Raw genomic sequence first — 20056 nt, 5'->3', positions numbered from 1 at the left:
ACCTATTTATCTGTTCATCTATATCTTACCATATTCTACAAAATCTCCCTTCTTCCCTCTCTTTCCTCTTCCATTAATACTTTCATTTACTAATGCCACATTTTTAGATAAATATCTAATAGCTGCCAGGCACTTTCCCAGCACTGAAAGCAAATAATAAACAAAGAGGCCAGGTTCCTAATATCTTGCTGGTTAACTTCTGGTGAGGAAAGAAAGAAAATAAATAAGATTGTTTTAGTGTTAAATATCTAAGACAACAAAACAGGGTAATATGATAGATGAGGGCAATAGACTAGGCAATATTTTACAGGAGATCTGGGAAGGCTTCTCTGAAGAAGTGGCTGGTGAGATGAGTCTGAATGACAAGAAAGTACAGCCTTGTGGAGCTCTGAGGGCAAAGCCTCATAGGCAGAGGAATAAGTAAGTATAAAATATTTGAAGCAACTTAAGATAATTGTCAAAACAATAAAAAATACAAAAAGATAAAATTAGAAATAGGGGGGAAATGGGGAGAGAGAACAGGAAAATATTGTAATGTAGATGTACAAGCCACAGATTATTAAAGTTGAGCTGTACATTTGAGTCTTATCATCCAGGAAGCCAATATGAAAAGGGAAATGTGATCAATCTTATGGTTTTCTTTCTTCACAGGGAAAAGGCATGTCAATTTCTCAAAGGAATAGAGGATTGTTTTTTTTTCCTGACACTTAGAATTAAAATAAGTCTCTAGTATAGACCTTCTTATAAGGGTACAGAATGATGTATTAGTGATGTAGACCTCTCTCCTTTCAGACATTCTAATTCCAATTCCTGAAATCTGTGAATATGTTACTTTATATGCAAAAAGCACTTTACAGATTTGATTCAGTTAAGAACCTTGAGATGGGGAGGTTATCTTGCATTTTTTGGGTGGGTCCACTCTAATCACATGGGTCCTTTAAAGCCTAGAACCTTTTACCAGCTAGAATTAAAGGGAGACTTCAGAAGCATGGTCAGAGAGATGTAATATTGCAGCTTTTTTTGCATCTTTTTAAAAATTCTAATTTATTATGTATGAGAGCAGAATGCACCACAATTCATATTACACATATAGAACACAATTTTCCATATCTCTGGTTGTATACAAAGTAGAGTCACACCATTTGTGTTTTCATACATGTACTTAGGGTAATGATATCCATCTTATTCCACCGTCTTTCCTACTCTGATGCCCCCTCCCTTCTTCTTCCTCCCCTTTGTGCTATCCAGAGTTCCTCTAATACACCTATGCTCCCCACCTCCCAACCCCATTATGAATCACCCTCCTTATATCAGAGAAAACATTTGGCATTTGTTTTTTTTTTGGGGGGGATTGGCTAAGTTCACTTAGCATTATATTCTCCAACTCCATCCATTTACCTGCAAATGACATGATTTTATCTCTTTTAATGCAGAATAGTATTCCTTTGTGTATATATACCACATTTTTGTTTCCATTCATCATAATGTTGCTAGCTTTGAAGATAGAGGAAGAGGGCCATAAGCCAAAGAGTGCCAGTAGCCTCTGGAAACTGCAAAAGGCAAAGAAACTGATTATCTTTGAGAACATCAAAAGAGGAATGTATCCCTGTTCACACTGATTTAGCTTAGTGAGCCCAGTGTTTGATTTTTTTTTTTTAAAGAAGAGTAAAATTTTATATGGGTTTCATCGTGTTAGAGGTCTCAGTCCATAGATAGCTGACTTCATAGCTCTGTGCCCAAATCATGGCAGAAGAATGTGGTGGAGGAAAGTGGTTCAGGACATAGCCACCAAGAAGGAGAGAGATAGATAGAGATAGAGATAGAGATATAGAGATAGAGATAGGAGGAGGTGGGAGATGGTAAGGGGAAGAGAAAGAGAAAGAAAGAGAATACCCCAATGGCATACTCCCTATGACCCACCTCCTTCAGCCAAACCCTACTTGCCTATAGTTATCACCTAATTAGTTCCTATCAGGACAATCTCATTCAGAAGATGCATTAATTGATTTAGAAATATAAGAATTCAGTTTACTCTGGTTTGTTAATAAATATGATCTATAAAATCATTTCACTCATTTTTTCAAAGTAACAGTCAGGTATTTAATTAATGAAAGCATTTGTAGAAATATAAGTTTTAGAACCAAAACTTTTAAACTACAAGATATTAAAAAGAAATATATGACCTGAGAAGATAGGGAATTCTTGGTGTTTATTTGGTAACTACCTGGTGATGGCAAATTGGCAAATATCTGTATACAGAACTAGAACTAAAGGGATGATTTCAGTAATTTCAAAATAAATAAATGCATGATAAATAATTGAAAAAAAGACTCATAATCCAATTGTTTCACTTCTAAACTTACTTGCATTGTTGCACACCTAATATCTAAACCATAACATTCTGCCCTTGATCCCCAAAAGCTCATGTCCATTTCACAGTGCAAAATACATTTAGTCCATTTCCAAGAGTCCCCATAGTTTTAATAGTTCCAGGATTTCCCAGAAGCACAAGTCCAAAGTCTCCTCTGATACTCAAGGCAAACTCTTAGCATAAGCCCTGTAAAAATCAGGAGCAAGTTTTTATACACACACACACACACACACACACACATATATAATGTGTATATATATATATTATATATATATATATTATATATATTATATATGTGTGTGTTTGTATGCAATGCACACAAACATACATACATACATACATACATACATACATATAATCTGATATGTAATGGAACAGAGTGAACATTTCCATTCCAAGGGAAGAAATAGGGGCACAGGAAGAAGGAATGGGACCAAAGAAAGACCAAAATCCAGCTGAGCAAATAGGTCAGCATCTAGGGCACACGGCATTATGATGTTCTCTCCAGTGGCTTTTGTAACTTCACCACTATGGCCTTGCTGGTTGCAGCTCAGTGGCCTGTCTCTTGGCTAGTTTCTGATTAATTCTTGTAACTTTCCTTTGCAGATGTTCCATGTTACTGGCATCTCTTAGTCTCTGGGGTCTCCACAGCAGCTTCAGCTACCTTCTCACATCTCCACACATTGCTCTCTCAGAGGTTGCCCACAGGGACTCCAACCCTATTACACCTTCCCCGACCTCCCAGGGTTTCCTTTGAAATCTCGGTGGAAGCCTCATGACGCCCTAATTCCAGCATCCTGCCTTCTTGCAGAAACAATATCATGTGGTTGATGCCAACATCTGCCACTATCTCAAGCAGTAGCCAAACCTCTAGGGACCATGGTTATAGCAGCCTCTGAATGTCTGGGTGACTAAGAATAGTGAAACAACTTCCTAGGCGCCCCTGTGCAAGTAGAGTGCTCCCACTGTCTCTTCTGAAAGGATTTTTTTTCTTTTACACCCTTGAGTATGAGATGGGTGTATTCTTGCCAATTCCAGAGACATCCTGAAGCCATCCTTTCTATTGTTTTCAGGTAAAGTACTTAGTGATCTCTTAGTGCTATAATCTCTTTAACTACCACAACTTCCTTATGCCTAGTTTTACTCACACTTTTCTCTCCAAACTGCAAATTTTTCAAATCTTTCAGCTTTGCTTTCTGCTCCTGATTGTCACAATAAACTTTGTGGAACTGCAAGATACTAAATCTGTGTTAAGGTACTAAATTTTGGGAATTTTGTTATGATAGCCATATAAAACTAATACCGTTAGAATCATTTTGGTTGCAATAACAGAAATTCACCTATTTTAAGGTAAGCGAAAGAGTGCACTTTGTCATAAAGACCTGGAAATATTCCATGGAATTCAAAGGAAGGAATGCAGCTTATTTCCGAAAATACTATGACAAAGATGGAAAACTGTCAGAACTCTTCCCTTCTCTCTCTCTCTCTCTCTCTCTCTCTCTCTCTCTCTCTCTCTCTCTCTCTCTCGTGTGTGTGTGTGTGTGTGTGTGTGTGTGTGTGTATATATGTATATATATAATTCCTGTTCTCCCATTTTCCCTGCAGCCTGGTTTTCTGCATTTCTCCAGGCCATATGTGAGGAAAGTATGTTTGTGGATAGTTCCTGGTTTTATGTTAGCTATATAGAGAAAGGACTGAAATCTACTCTAATTCAAATACTGGAGAGAGAGATATTATTGGCTTGCCTGAGTCAGGTATCTACTATTGGAGTAATCATCTGTAGTTAGTTGGACTGATTACCTTTTCTGAGAGTACAGGGCTACTTTCTAGAATAGATCTCGCTATATCACTGCTTTTAAGATACACCTTGCAACTCATCTGGTAGTCAAGAAGCCATTCAATGGATAGGAACCAGCAATAAAAAGAGATTAAAAATATCAGAGTACATGTTGTTTGCGTGAAGTTTTATAAACCTATTTCAGTAATTAAGTCATAGGTTTGTATATTGTGGATAATAATGTAAAATATATTTCTCTTGGTGGATAATAGTCCCAAAAGTTTGAAAAACAAGGGGTAGACAATCTGGCAGGATTCTGCTAGTGTTATAATAAATAAATATCACTCTTGAAATAATCCCTCTAGTAAATGCAGAGGTATCATGAGTAGTTTTGCTTTTGTTTTTGTTTTCCAAAGCATTTCTTAATATGAACAAATGGAATAAGGCAGAGGCAATATTGCAAGGGTGAAGACAAAGTGATACAAACACACGGCTTTTGGATAGTCTAGCTTAATCCAGGATAAAACCTAGTACAGTGGTTCCCAGTCTAGCTTTGTTTTAAATTCATCTGAATTCCCTTATAAAGTAATTTAATGTGATCTATTTAATCAGAATTTCTGGAAGTGTAACATGTGAATTTGTATTTAAACACAAAATAAAATAAAATAAAAGGAACTCCTTGGATGTCTCTGATATGTAATGAAGTTTGGGAATTAATGACTCATAGATTATATAGAGGATGGAGCTCTTTCAAACAATTCTCCAGAACTCTAGACTCTTTCAATCAGACTTTTGTTAGGGAAAAAAAACAGGCATTAGTAAATAAACACTTCAAAGTTATTTCTTGGAAAAAATATGGAATGTAAAGGGCCTCACAGCTTATTAAAGGCAGACCCATACACTTCACAGGTCAGTGAGCTGAGGGCAATGTTTATCGACCTTTTGGACATCGTGGTATGCAACACTCCTGCTTGGATACTGCCATTCCATCCCTGGGGGACAGGGAGAAAATTCTTGCAGACTTTTCCAGACCCCTGTTAGACAATAGTTCTTTACTTTTTCAGAACAATGTTTGGCCAAGATTCCAACGTTCTACAGTATAGGACCTGGTGGAGATTATTTATGCTTCAAAAAAAATTTCAAAGCTGAAGTTATCAATTACCAATCATGGCCATTTTGAACTTGTGGTGAAGAGAACAGATGAATTAGTTGACAAATGTATACCTACCTCTAAGCAATAAAATGAATCTGATGTACCCAGTTATTGGTTATCAAATTAATTTTAGAGAACAATTGCTTCAAATAATTAGGTTAGTATAAAGAGAGCCGAATTTCTTCCCCGCAGCTGCTAGAGGGCAAAGCCCAGATCCACAGAAGCCATTCCCAGTTCAGGTCCGTGGTTGTATTAGCATACAGCTGGAGCCCATATTTCTAGTCTCTAGGGTAGATGTCATGCATTTAGACGGTCCCACAGACGTTTGTGGCTAAAACCTGTTCCTGGGATTTGGCATGTGATCTGTGAGGAGCCTTTCAGCCCTTTTGTGGGAACAAAAACCCCAACCCCCACCACCCCGCAGTGAGAACGTTTTCTTTTTTAGGTCAGCTCCGCACCCACCGCAGTGCATGGCTTACAGCCCCCGCTCCAACGGGCTGGACATCCAGGCCTCTGCCCTGAATGAGAATATTAGCCAGGACACCACCTCACTACCGTGATATCACTGTTATAAAGCTTTCGTTTTATGTAACATGTGGCTGGTTTTTCTTACATCGGCCCCCTAAGGGGATCTGCCTGCGGGACGCCTCGGACTGCACCCGAGCACGTGGTCGCCGGTGTGCGGCGGGGCCTCTCCGCCAGCCCGGCAGCGGGGAGAGGGGTTTCCGCTGCGGCCGCCGCGCTTTGCCCCCGTGCGGCCCCCGTCCACCTCCCTGCGGCTTCTCCGCTGGCAGAAAAGTTGGTTTCTGCAGGTGCGGAATTCCGGGCTCGGCGACAACCGGCGCGAAGGGTGCGCGCCTGTCGGGTCCCAGCCCGCCAGCGGCCGGGGTGAGTGGCCACTTGGGTCGCCACGCAGGGCCGGCGCCAAGGGAGGGAGCGTGCGTCCCGGGCGGTGGCCGGCCCGGGCCGTTGCTATGGCAACGCACGGGGCAAACGGGCCTCTGGGCCTCCGGCTGCCGATCCACTGGCGGTCCCAGCTGCGGAGGAACCGGACCCGGGCCCGCGGACCCCTTAGTGTCTCTTGGGGCCGAGCGGTTGGAACCCCATTTTACTCGGGTCCGGTGTTTGGGGTGGTCCCTGACTGCTCCGTTCATCTACACCTTTTCACCTCCACCCCACCTTGGGACGTGAACCTCTTTGAAAGTTTAAAAGCGAACTTAATATAGGGTAAGTGTGTGGGAAGAAGTTCTGAAGTGGCTTTTCTTTCCCTTTTTCTCTTTAATCTCCTAGAGCCTAGTAGGCACCTAGTAGGACCACATTATATGGTAGCTATTTCTTACAGCACTTTATATAGTTCCTGCACACAGTGGATGCGCATAGGAGATAAGATGGTTCCCTGGAGAGGTAATTCAGGCATTTGCCTCAGTTTCCTAAATGCAGATTATAATTTCTCACAAAAGTTAGGCTTAAGTGACATTATATGAGAAACTATTTTGTGAACTATGGTAAATGTAAAGCACAGTTAATCGTAGGGGATATTTGCATGTTTACGGTGGTCAGATTCTCCTGGTCCCCCATCACCAGCTAAGCAGGACCTACCTCCTATTCTTTCTGACCACTTAACAATTTCAGTGTCCAGCCAGAATCCTGGAAGGCCATGCATAGGGCAAAGTTTCTGTGAATGAAAAGAAACATCAACAGGGTTTGAACCTAAGCTTTCCTTTCTTTCTCCAGGTCCGTGCCTTCAAATTGGGATCTCTCTCTCTCTCTCTCTCTCTCTCTCTCTCTCTCTCTCACACACACACACACACACATACATTTTAGCCCATGTAAGTATCAGTGTTCTTATCTCAATGAATCTGGTTTACTAGTTTGTAAGCCAGAAATCATGGCCTCATCCTTAGTACCAACCACTCCTCCTTCTGTATCCAAATAGTAATCAGTTTGTGATATTTTGTCTGCACACAATATCAAATCCAACTGCTCATTTCTGTCTCTTCCTTTATCACCTTAGACTAAGCCACCATTATCTCTTGCCCTGTTTCCTATAGTAGCAGCCCAACTTTCCTGAAGGCATTCACCTGTCTTTTAAATATTCCCATCTCTTCTTTGCAATGTAGCAGGAGTAATGTTTTAAAAATTAAACTTCTATTATGCTATACAACTTTGCTCCCCCACCCCCCAGCTTAAAATCCATCATGGCTTCTCATTATCCTTAGGATAAAGGCACAACTCTTATTAGTCACCTAAAAGTTGGGTGACTATATATTTTATGATCCAGAACAAGATATTTTTAAGAGAAAAAGAGTGCTATTATTTATACTGGAACAAAAGGCTTAACCTGGGACTATCACTCAAGCAAACCGTGACAAGCGGTTATTCTACATTGGCTCTTTTTCCAGTCATTTGTCACTATTTTCCCTCCTATTACAGAATTTTTGCATATGGTCTTCTCCCTCCTGGGTTTGTTCTGCCCTCTTCTCTTTAGTTAACTCTTGTGCATCCCTCATTGATCAAGTCAAATGTTTGCTCAGGAAATTGCCTCTGACTATTTTGTCTAGCTTCCTTAATATAGGATCTTAATATAGGCTCTTCTGACACCACTTATCTCTCCTTTGTACCATTCATCACAATTGCAGCTTAAAATTTGTCCATGTGTCTGACACATTGTATGTAGTTAAATGTTTGAATTAAAAGCATTTTCCCATGTCATTGAACAGCCTCTGAAAATATCACACAGTGATTAGGAGCACAGCCTCCAGAGGCAGACAGATCACTTAGACCTGAATGCCAGCTTCAACAGAATTCCTTATCTGAAATTTGGGGGCCTAGATAATTTTTCAGTTTACAGAAAGATAACATGGTATAAGATAACTGTATCACTTCTAATGGGGTCTGTTATAACACCCTGCATGTCATGAAACACATTAACTTTTCTTAAGTAAATTGAATCCACTCTAAATGCAATAAAGATGATAGTTTCACAACAATTCAGATCAAGATTTGCCAGCAATTTAACTTGCCACAAATTTATGAAAGCACTGTTTTCATAGCTTTTTGGATGTTCAGCTAAGGATGTGAAAGTCTGTCTCATTGTAACTTTGAGCCAATCACCTTCTCTGGGCCTCAGATTTCTCATCTTTTAGGTACCCTCCTCCCCCACTGGGGGGAACCTAAGGGCACTTTACCACCAAGGTACATCCCCAACTCTTTTGTATTTTAATTTGAGACAGGGTCTTGCTAAGTTGCCCAAACTGACCTTGAACTTATGATCTTCCTGCCTCAACCTCCCAATTAGCTGGGGTAACAGGCATGTGCCACCATGTTATCTTGTTTTAAGGAGCAAATGAGTTAATACATGTGAACTGTTTAGGACAATGAATGGTCCCTGGTCAGTACTATGTAAGGGCCAGCTCTTATGTCATTTTTATTAGTTCCATAATAATTCACACTATGGATGAAACATAATTTATATGCTATTTACTTATTGTTGAATATTTATACTTGAAGACCAAATGTAGTGATGAATATTTTTATACTTAAATATTTTCATTACATTTCTGATTACTTAAGATTAGTTTCTAAAAATGAAAGCACAGAACCAAGGGACAGGAATGTTAATGCTCTTAAAACATTGCTATACTGCTCTAGAAAGAGATACAGTTTACATCCTACCATCAGTTAAACCGTGCCTAATTAACATTTTTTAAAACATTTTTGTTACTTTTACAGGTAAAAATGTCACTTCCTTCTTTTAACTCATATCTGTTATTATTATTATATTTTTACATCAAATAACCCTTATTATTAGCTGTGCATTAGCTTTTCTGTGCATGTACAGACTCTCTCTATTGGAGTCTCAGTTTTTAAAAAATATTTTTATTGACTCATAGTAATGTACGTATTTATGTGGTACATTTTGACATTTCAATACATGTATACAATGTGTAATAATCAGTTCAGGTAATTGATATATCTATCACTCAGACATATACCATTTCTTTGTGTCAGGGACATTCAAAATCCTTTCTACTAATAATTTTGAAACGTCTAAATTAACTTGTCAAAATAATCATCCTACTGTGCTATATAGAGCATTAGAAGTTATTCCTCCTATCCAACTGTACCTAGTACCTGTTCACCATCCTTTCTGTTTTTTTCTTATTAGTTATTCATTTGCTTTTTGTCTTCTCCAGTCCAGGCAAGAAATCAGTATGCTGGGCTTTGGCTATAATTAGTTGGATAAGGTATCCCTGGAGCTAGGGGCAAGTTGTTACTTGCCTGCAGGCTACTGAGTGAGGTACAAAACAGTGTTTCAGACGCTGGGTCTTGGAGAAAACCTGAAATCTAGACTAGGCTGACTTCCTGTTTATCTGAACCTTTAGTCAAACAGGGCTTGGAAGAAAGACGACATCCAGGTAGGAGGAAAAGGGCTAAAGCCAATGACGAGAGGCTCAAAGCTGGGAATGAGAAGCTATAACCTCTTTTCTATAGGGACATTTCATATTCTTTTAAAAACGTTTTTATTAATGCATTATAATTATACATAATACTGGGATTCCTTGTGACATATTCATATATGCATATGATATCATTTGCTCCAACCCATTCACTGCACATTCTTATATGGAGGAAGAGGGGAATGCAGGGAGCACTGTCTTAGACACATATTGGTTTGTGGTTTGATATAGTAAATATATTAACCCTTATCAGATGGGATATTTCCCCCACAATTGTCCTTTCATTTAATTCATTGAATCTGGTCTGATACCACACTCTGATATTGAGCCATATCCCTAGCTCCTAATGTAGTTTTGATTTATAGAAATTAAAACAATTTAATATTGTCTACCTAATATTTTTCTTTGTGATTTACTGTTTTTATACTTAGATGTCTTTTCCATGCAAAGACCAGATAACTACCTATATTTTCTTTCTTTTTTTTATTGTTGGTCGTTCAAAACATTACATAGTTCTTAATATATCATATTGCACAGTTTGATTCAAGTGGGTTATGAACTCCCATTTTTACCCCGTATACAGATTGCTGTATCACATCAGTTACTTTAAAAATGTTTTGTGACATCAGCAAATCAAGAGGTAATGATAGTAGATAGAAGGTAATTCAGTAGTGTGACTTCTGATTAAAAAAAAAACTTAAAAAGTTATGATACAAAGGGTCATACTCAAGTCATCTTTGTGTCTCCTTGAAGCTAGAAGAAAAGAGCTTATGCTGCTTTAAGGGAGATTGAGGAAGGCTTTTTTTCTGACAGTGTCTGCCATGCAGTGTGAACTTGTAGAATCTCATCCTTAAAAGACTTTGAGATGTGACTTCTGAGAGAGAAACTGTGATCTCTGGAGACATTTTCTATCTACTCTTATCCATCCAGTGATCCTGTGTAGTATTTCAAACACTCATAGTTGCTAGATACTGAGAAATAATTTCTCTGTTTTTTAGTAGAGGCTTAAAATTTTACAGGATGTAAAATTAATTGCTGCCTTTTTGGCATTGATAAATTGGTATGCTTTAGAACGTGTTTCTCTTCCTTCTGAACTCCAGCGGGGCAGATTGTGTTGTGCTTAGACTTGTTTTAGGGCTCTAGAATGTGAAGAATGGGCAACTTATTGTTAAACTACATTAATATATCTATTCTTAGTTTATTAACTAAAGTGAATTGTAGAGTTCATAAGAAACTAATCATAACTTTCTGTAGTTTTATTGACCTGAATTTGTTTTATTTAAGAAAGGTTTATAAGGTGAAAGGCAGTGACTTTAATAATTAAAATATCCTTTTTACATATAATGGACTACATATAATTATCTTTCTTAATAACCATTGACCTTGTCAGTCTGAATATCAGTCCAAATGTGGTAGTACATAAGGAATTAAGTAAGAAAAACAATTTTTCTATTGATTAAATTAATTTGAAAACATTGTTACCATTTGTCTTACTTTTAAATCTGAATTTAATAATATTAACTTTCATAAGCAATTATTCAACAAATATTTATTGGGTGCCTATGATGTACCAGCAAAGTTCAAGAATATTGTATCTTCCCTTTTACATTGTATATATAAAATATTTGCTTGTGATCCAGCATTTTTAACATAATCTGATAGTTATTTGAAAAAACTGGTCATTTGGACTCACATATTAATTCAAGAATCATAGAAAAAAGCCTTATAGAAAATGTTTATCCAGTCTGCAAGGTTGAGATGCTGGTAATTGAAAGTTCTACTCTGTTACTTTGTCATTATTATGGTAGAATGCTCATGTGCAGTGACAGCTTGCTGGGAGAGAATCCATTTACCATTTACCAAAGGCTGCGTGTCTGAGGCTTGGGTTCTTATATTACTTGCATTCTCTCAAGTTTGTTTGCTGTTAACAAATCTAACATAGAGGTTCTTCCATCTGCTCTAGGGAGTTCATCTCTTAACAGGCTGAGATTTGGGAAAATGTTTTTCTTTTTCTTTTTGTATGTATATCTTTCTTTCTTCCTTCCCTTTTTTTGGTTGTTTTTTTTTTCATTGGTTCTTTTTTAGATATTTATGAGAATAGTATTTATTTTGACACAATTATAAAAGCATGGAATATAATTTGTTTTAATTCAGTCCCCAATACTTCCCTTTCCCTCCCCTCTTACCTCCCAATTCCTTTCCCTCTACTGATATTTCTGCTATTATAGCTTTTTTTAAAAAATATTTTTTAGTTGTAGATGGGCACAATATCATTATTTATTTTTATGTGGTGCTGAGGATCGAACCCAGTGCCTTACATGTGCGAGATGGGTGCTCTACCTGAGCTACAGCCCCAGCCTGCTATTATAGCTTTTTAAAAAATAAATTAGTGTCTTATGGATATACATGATGGTGAGATTCACTGTGGTATATTCATGTATGTACCTAGGAAAGTTAGGTCAGATTCATTCCACTGCCTTTCCCTATCGCGTCCTTCCATCCTTCCATCCCTCCCTTTATTCCCTTTTGTCTACTCCACTGATATTTCCTCTATTATCATATTTTAATCCCACATCCCCTTATATTGGTTAGCTTCCATAGAAAACTTTTGGGGACTGGCTTATTTCACTTAGCATGATACTTTCCAGTTCCATTCATTTACTGGCAAATACCATAAAGTCATTTTTATTTATGGCTGAGTAATATTCCACTGTGTGTGTGTGTGTGTGTGTGTATCCCACATTTTCCATTCATCCTTGGGAAGGACACCTAGATTGGCTCCATAACTTGACTGTTGTGAGTTGTACTGTTATGAACATTGATGTGGCTGCATCACTATAGTATGTTATTGTACATCCTTTGGATATGTATTGAGGAGAGGAGGATAGCTAGGTCATATGGTGGTTCCTTTCCTAGCTTTTTTTTTCTGTCTTAGTTTTTTGAGGAATTTTCATACTTCTTTCCAGAGTGGTTCCAGTAATTTGTATCAGAAGGGAGATTATGACTATGTCCACATCAGAAGTACCAAGGACAAACCTCTGGTCCTTCTCCAACAGCTTTCTCCACTCTGCCTCAGCCAACCAGACAGGTCTTTCCTGCTAATCTCTGAGCAACAGGAGATAGATCCTTTCCCCTCATATCCTTCCCTTCACTTGATGTTACTTGTATTCTTTTTTTGTGTGTGGGTTCAACTTTATTATTATTATTATTTGTTCTATTTAGTTACATATGACAGTAGAATGCATTGGACACATCAGTTAGCGGATTTTAAATCCTTTGGGTATAAACCAAGGAGTAGGATAGCTGAGTCAAATGGTGGCTCCATTCCAATTTTCTGAGGAATCTCCACACCGCTTTCCATAATAGTTACTAATCTGGGATCCCACCAGCACTGTACAAGTATACTATTTTCCCTGCATTGTTGCTAATATTTATTGTTATTTGTATTCTTGATAATTGCCTTTCTGACTGGAGTGTGATGAAATCTCAATGTAGTTTTTTTTTAGTTGTAGTTGGACATAATATCTTTGTTTTATTTATTTATATGTGGTGCTGAGGATGCTAGGTGAGCATTCTACCGCTGAGCCACAATCCCAGCCACCCTCAATGTAGTTTTTTTAAAAATATTTTTTTAGTTATAGATGGACACAGTACCTTTATTTTATTTATTTATTTTATGTGGTGCTGAGGATTGAACCCTGTGTCATATGTGCCAGGCAAGTGCTCTACCACTGAGCCCCAGTCCCAGCCCTCAATGTAGTTTTAATTTGTACTTCTCTAATTGCTAGAGATGTTTAACATTTTTCATGTATTTGTTGGCCATTTGTATTTCTTCTTTTGAGAAGTGTCTGTTTAGTTCCTTTGGCCATTTATTAATTGGATTTTTCTTTCTTTCTTTTTTGGTGTTAAGTTTTTTGAATTCTTTGTATATCCTGGGTATTAATGCCCTATCTGAGGAGCAGGTGGCAAAGATTTTCTCCCATTCTGTAGGCTCTCTCTTTATGATCTTAATTGTTTCCTTTACTGTGAAGAAGCTTTTTAATTTGATGTCATCTCACTTAGTGATTTTTGATTTTATTTCTTATGCTTTAGGAGTCTTGTTAAGGAAGTCAGTTCTTGGACCAACAAGTTAGAGTGTTGGGACTGTTTTCTTCTAGCAGTTGCCCTTTTGATTCTCTTCATATAGCTTCTTGCTACATTAATATTGACCAAAGCTATTTACCTATTTACTTTGGTCTAGTAACTGTTAACTCAGGGAGAGCTCCCTCTGTGGTGTACAGTTTGAGAGGATCTATCTCCTGTTGCTCAGAGATTAGTTAGTCACAGAAAAGACCCATCTGGTTGGCTGAGGCAGAGTGGAGAGAGCTCTTGGAGAAGGACCCTAAGCCAGAGGTTTGTCTTTGGTACTTCTGATGTGGACATAGGCATAGTCATAGTCTTCCTTCTGATCTTTTCCTATAGTCACTCAATGTTTGGCTTTTCTCAAAGTCTGTGTTTCAGGTCCCTCTTGCTTTATCTTATTTAGAATAACTCAGGATTGAGGAGTGGTCCAGCAGTTCAGGAATTTTAGTCTTGTTGGGGTAGCCAACCTTCCTGCATCCTTAAGGCAGCCTAAGCTGGCCCTTCAGACACAAAAGATCATGTTTGCAGTTCCAAAGGTCACTTATGTTGGAATTTTTTTCTGGAATCCTCCCTACTTTAAGAATTGTTGATAAGTCATTTGAAAAGAAGATTGGTTAGAAGTGGGAAGGTGGGCTGGAGAGCTGTTTTTAAATATCTGTTGAGTTGTTCAAGTATAATAGACAAATTTCTGGATTTTGATCTTGAGTTCTGGCTCTACCACTTACTAGCTCTCCCCTACCCCAATCTAAATTTCTTTCAGCTTAAAATAATTCTGTGATTCAGAAAACATAACAGGCTAGTGATTGTACTGATTAGATCTGGATTCTTGAAGCAGATTGAGTGGCAGTATTTCAGCTTTTTGAGCTCAGTCACCAGTGAATTGAAGTTGTATTAGCTATATTTATTATACTCAGAATTGAATGAGTTATTAATAAGCCATTCCTTAGTCCCATATTATCTCTGTTTTACAGACTAATTTTTTCAATATGATTTCCTTAATTGTATCAAATGTTTCATTCCCAGAATGCTTAAAATGTCTCATTGCTATAATCTCCAGGGAAACTAAAGTCTTAATTGTAGTATATTTTTTATTTCATTTGATTCTTTATATGAGATTAAAAATAACTTATTTTAAAGGATATGAATACTCTTTATATAACTAGACTTGTTGCAAATTTAGAAAATTTGGGTCATATTACATTAGCATTATTATTATTTCAGATAATTTAGTTTGTTGGTTAGCATATAGAGCCATTAACTTCTTTCAGAATGAATGGACTGATGAGGCTGTTTTACAACCTTCTCCCCATTTTTCTTATCATTGTCTTTGGATAGCATGGATCTATATTTTTTATTCTTCTGTCTATTTCCATAGTGCACATCAAGACATGCTCTCTAAGAAGCAAAAGGTTATTGAGTTTGATCCTTTATCACAATCTGCTTCCTAGTTAGTAAATATTGATAATAATTTTAGAATATGATTTTCTCTTTTTCAGTAGATATATTGACAAACTAAATTTCACCTGAGTACCAGATTGGTGAAGGGTTAGTGAAACTTTAAATGATAGAAGGAAAGCTGATGGTATTGAGGATGTAGAAAAGATGAGTATCTTTTAGCAAATATGACCAAGGAGACATACATTTTTAAAAAATTACACATACATTTTTAAAAAATTACTGGAAGACTAAGCTCTGCTAAAGAAGGACTAGACATTTCGGTAAGAAGAACACAACTAGACAGAATCTTCAGGAAGATTTATAAAGGAGATAATTTTCATTCAATTTGAGGAGAAACATTCTGTCACTAGTGTCCAATGAAATGAGCTTCTTGGAGAAAGTAAGGAATGGGTTTCCTATCATTGGAAAACTTTAAACAGTGTCCATGTCACCATCTGTCAGATCTTCTGTGAAAGAAGTTCCATGCTGTACCACATGTCCTCAAAAACTCTTTCCAGTTCCTGAATTCCTAGATTTGCAAGCCACCTTTCCAATACTGATGCTATGATGAACTTCTTCTCTACTGTAGGTTTCGCTGTAGTGATTTGTATGATTGGCTTTATATTCCCAAACATACTTCCCAGAAGGCTGTGAAAACTGTTGATGAAAACTGTCTGTGTGGGTATGTGTACATACACACACAACCTACACATACATTTTTTTCCAGATAATTCACAAGGTAAATCTATACCTTGAGCACATAATTCTTATACACAAACATTTACTTTGAGTTATAGTTATTTTTAAGTTTTGTCTCTGCTACTATTATTAATACATTTATGCTATAGATATTTCTGAGTATCATAGAAAATGCTTTTTATTTTATTGATCAAATTGATTTTTTAAAAACTACAGCTCTGTTAAAGTCTTTAACAAAGAGCCACCAAAGAGCTTTTGTGGAAGTAGGAATTGAAAACTGGTAGTTTTATTATGAGATTATTTGAGAAAGATCTATAAATAAAATAGTATGGACATTCAATTAGTGTCTTAGATATTTAAGAGTAGGAAGTGGGAGCACTATAGTCATTTTGGAAAATTGTGTTTTCAGAGTCACTTACTAATTGGATTGTAGAGTGCTGTATTAGTGCTTCAAATGGCATCACAATTCATTGCATTTCTGACCAGGGATAATAGATGTACAGGTAAAATGAAATCCATCTTCCTGAAGAACTACTGGTTATATGAAATGATTAAATCTGATTTTAAAATAAAGCATTAAGTGCAAACCACTAAGAGTTCAAAAAATTCTTATAGGTCTCATGAAACAAGATTTAATGCATTTTACTTTCAAACAGTTGCTCCTGTAGATGAAATGCCTTTGAATTGATGTGAGTTGTCAAGCCAATATATTAATAAAATAGGAAAATTTTCCTATCTTCTGTTTGACATGGACTTATGCTTTAGGGTCAGAGTTCTCTTTCAGGATGGTTTTCCTTCTGAAGTTTTCAGATGCTAAGTGTTTAGTCTCTTTTCTTAAGTTAATGGAGAAATCTATTTTCTGGTATGAAACTGAGCTCAATGTGAGTGCTGTTAAAACTTTGATTTGGTATTATGAAAGAGGAAGTCATCATGCTGGAAGCATTTCCTTGGTGTGATAGATACAAATTTTATAGAACCTTTAGAATTCTTTAATATACTTTTCATTTAAAGAGCCCAAATCATTTATTTTTATAATGGGTTAAATTTTTATTCCTCAAACTTCTATGCAGCCTAGGAGTTGGCATTAGAGAATATGAGGAATATCTTTAAGTTCATTGAGAGTGAGAAAAGTCCTTGGTGATTGTGAAGAACAAACAGATTCTCTGTTTCTGCTAAAAAAAAATCTTCCTCAGCTTCCATGGAATAATCTTTTCTTCTAACTCCTGCCTGAATAGTGTGCAATATAAATAGTTATTTTTGATGTTAAAATAATGTTTATCAAATATTTGGATATGTGATGCAAATACTGAACAAATGAATTTATCACTGTATGTTGGAACATTTTAGAATCACATCAACTAAGTGGAAATATGACAAAGACTTTCTGTTGAGAATATTCAATATTTTTCTTTTTTCCCCTATTGATAAACATCTGCCTGTATTAACAACATTGACCACAGAGGAAGTAATTTTGAAGTATTTGCCACTTCTCGGAAGATACCTAGCTGGGTTATGGAGCAGTTCTCTTCTTTTTCTCTTCACATTCCTGCCCCCTCCCTTTTTTTAATCACTTCTGTGCTCTACACACAGTGTATGAAAACACTTATGAAGCTTCTTGCTTTATAAGCTTATTTGTAGAGTGCTAGTGGTCATTATCTCTATTATTAAATTCATATTAATGTAAAAATTCTGAATTATCTGAATGTTGATTTTCATTTAACTTCTTTTCCTTATATCCATGGATGTTTTCTACTAGTTACCTGCTAATTTTTGGCTTATTTATATCATTAGATTACTCTTTCTCTTCCTTTCCTTCTCCCCACCTCCCTTTTCTCCTTTCCCCAAACATTGAATACCTGATATATGTATTGTGATAGCACTCAAGATACAATTAATTGTAAAGATGAATTGAAGAATTAATGTTAGCTTTGTCTCATGAGAATCTGGTGGGAATTGCATTTAAGTAATTATGATAAAGCATGATAAATGTGGTATCAGAGCTCTGTATAAAGTGCAACAAAGTATGAACTTATTTATATATGGGATAATGGAAATAAGAGAATTGAGAACTGACAAGATTTAAGGTAGAATTGAGTATTAGTGTTTTTTAAAATTTTTAGTTGCAGTTGGACACAATACCTTTATTTTATTTATTTATTTTTATGTGGTGCTGAAGATTGAACCCGGTGCCTTGCATGTGCTAGACGAGCGCTCTACTGCTGAACCACAAACCAAGCCCTGAGTATTAATTTTTATTTTTTCATTTTTAAATTTTGTTTTTTTAAGATATACATGACAGTAGAGTACAGTTTGGCATATTATACATACATGGAGTATAACTTATTCTAATTAGGATCCCATTCTTGTGGTTGTACATGATGTGGAGTTTCACTGGTCGTGTATTCATATATGAACATAAAAAGTTATGTCCAATTCATTTTTTGTACTTGTCCATGTTGTTCAGTCTGCATGAATTTTTAAAAATATTTTTATTTTATTTTTTTGTGGTGCTGAGGATCAAACCTAGTGCCTCATGCATGCTAGGTGAGCACTCTACCTCTGAGCCACAACCCCAGTCCTAGTCTGCATGAGTTTCAGACACTGATTATCAGTTCAGTGTGTTAGAATGTTTAGTCATCCAGGAGATTGAAGGGTGTATTTTATATCTTTAAAAGATCCCTTTAGGGGCTGGGGTTGTGGCTCAGTGATAATGGAGCTTGCCTAGCATGTGTGAGACACTGGGTTCAATCCTCAGCACCACATAAAAATAAATAAGCAAAATAAAGATATTGGGTCCATCTATAACTAAAAAAGAATTTTTTTATTGGTTGTTCAAAACATTACAAAGCTCATGACATATCATCTTCCATACATTTGATTCACGTGGGTTATGAACTCCCATTTTTTACCCCAAATACAAGTTGCAGAATCACATCGGTTACACATCCAGACAAGAAATCATGAGCAATGACATATCTCCAACTAAGCCTCTATTAGTTGGAGATATGTCATTGCTCATGATTTCTTGTCTCTGTGTTACCAGATATGGTTTCTGCCTATTCTCTAGAGATGCTTATTTGGCCATTTCTGAAGGATTCTCACCTGATCACTGGGCAGTCATAATGTTTAGATTCTGTGACATACTGAGTGTCTTCCCAAAGTGTTCAAGTTCTGCATTGTTTGGAGGCTCATGACTTGGTCTACTTTTATTTAAAAAGACCCCTATGCTTAATGTTGTTTGTGAAATATTCATAAATCTTTTGAAGCCATCTTTGTGATATTCACTTATTTATTTGACATATGTTTAGTAAAGCACCTGCAATGTGTTGAGCACTGGGATAAAAGAAAGATATGGCCTCTACATGCATGCAGTTTACATTCTAATGGAAGGTAGTGATTTCTTTGGGGTCTGGGCCAATCTTTAGTGATTATAAAATGTATGGAAAAGGCTGAATGCTATGCATTCTGGAAGGACAAGCAAAATTTCTTCACTAACTGAAAATAAGAAGAGAAAAAGGGATTGGTGAGGGCTATAAATTTGGGATTTTCAAATCTGCAATACCACATAAAAGACAGCATTAAATAATAATTGCCAGCACTTTGCTAATTGTTTTGATTGAATTTTCATAGTAACTATTATTACCTCATTTTACAGAGGAGGAAACTAGAGCTTGGAGTACTGGTAAATGCAGAGCTAGTGCTTCAGCCCACTTCTTAGAGCCTCTGCATGTAACTATTATCCTATCTATTGTTTTAAAGGTTAAATTATTTTGGGGGGCTGGGGTTGTGGCTCAGTAGTAGAGTGCTCTTCTAGCATGCATGAGGCACTGGGTTCGATCCTCAGCACCACATAAAAATGAAATAAAGATATTGTGTCCACCTAAAACTAAAAAATAAATATATTTTTAAAAAGGTTAATTATTTTTGAATAGATAATAGTTGCTTGTGCCTAATTAAACAATAGAAAGATATATAGTGAAAATGTTTTTCTGTTATCTCCCCAACACCAGTTTCCCTTCCCTGAAGGCAAATAATAA

The 20056-nt window shown here is 36.7% G+C and overlaps 1 protein-coding gene across 1 annotated transcript in view; it reads left to right on the top strand.

The window, feature by feature from the left end:
* Window positions 1–6408: 6408 nt before the first annotated feature.
* The window catches only part of STK33 (serine/threonine kinase 33), a 188247-nt gene continuing 174599 nt past the window's right edge, over window positions 6409–20056 (top strand). Inside the window, exon 1 of the mRNA XM_081275523.1 lies at window positions 6409–6528. The gene's annotated coding sequence lies outside the window, so the exon portion shown is untranslated. The remainder of the gene's footprint in view (window positions 6529–20056) is intronic.

The sequence above is a fragment of the Spermophilus citellus genome (assembly GCF_964194105.1).
Source record: "Spermophilus citellus genome assembly, chromosome: 2".
NCBI classification, from domain to species: Eukaryota; Metazoa; Chordata; class Mammalia; order Rodentia; family Sciuridae; genus Spermophilus; species Spermophilus citellus.
Note: the sequence above shows the minus strand (reverse complement) of the source record. Positions and strands in the feature narration are given on the sequence as shown.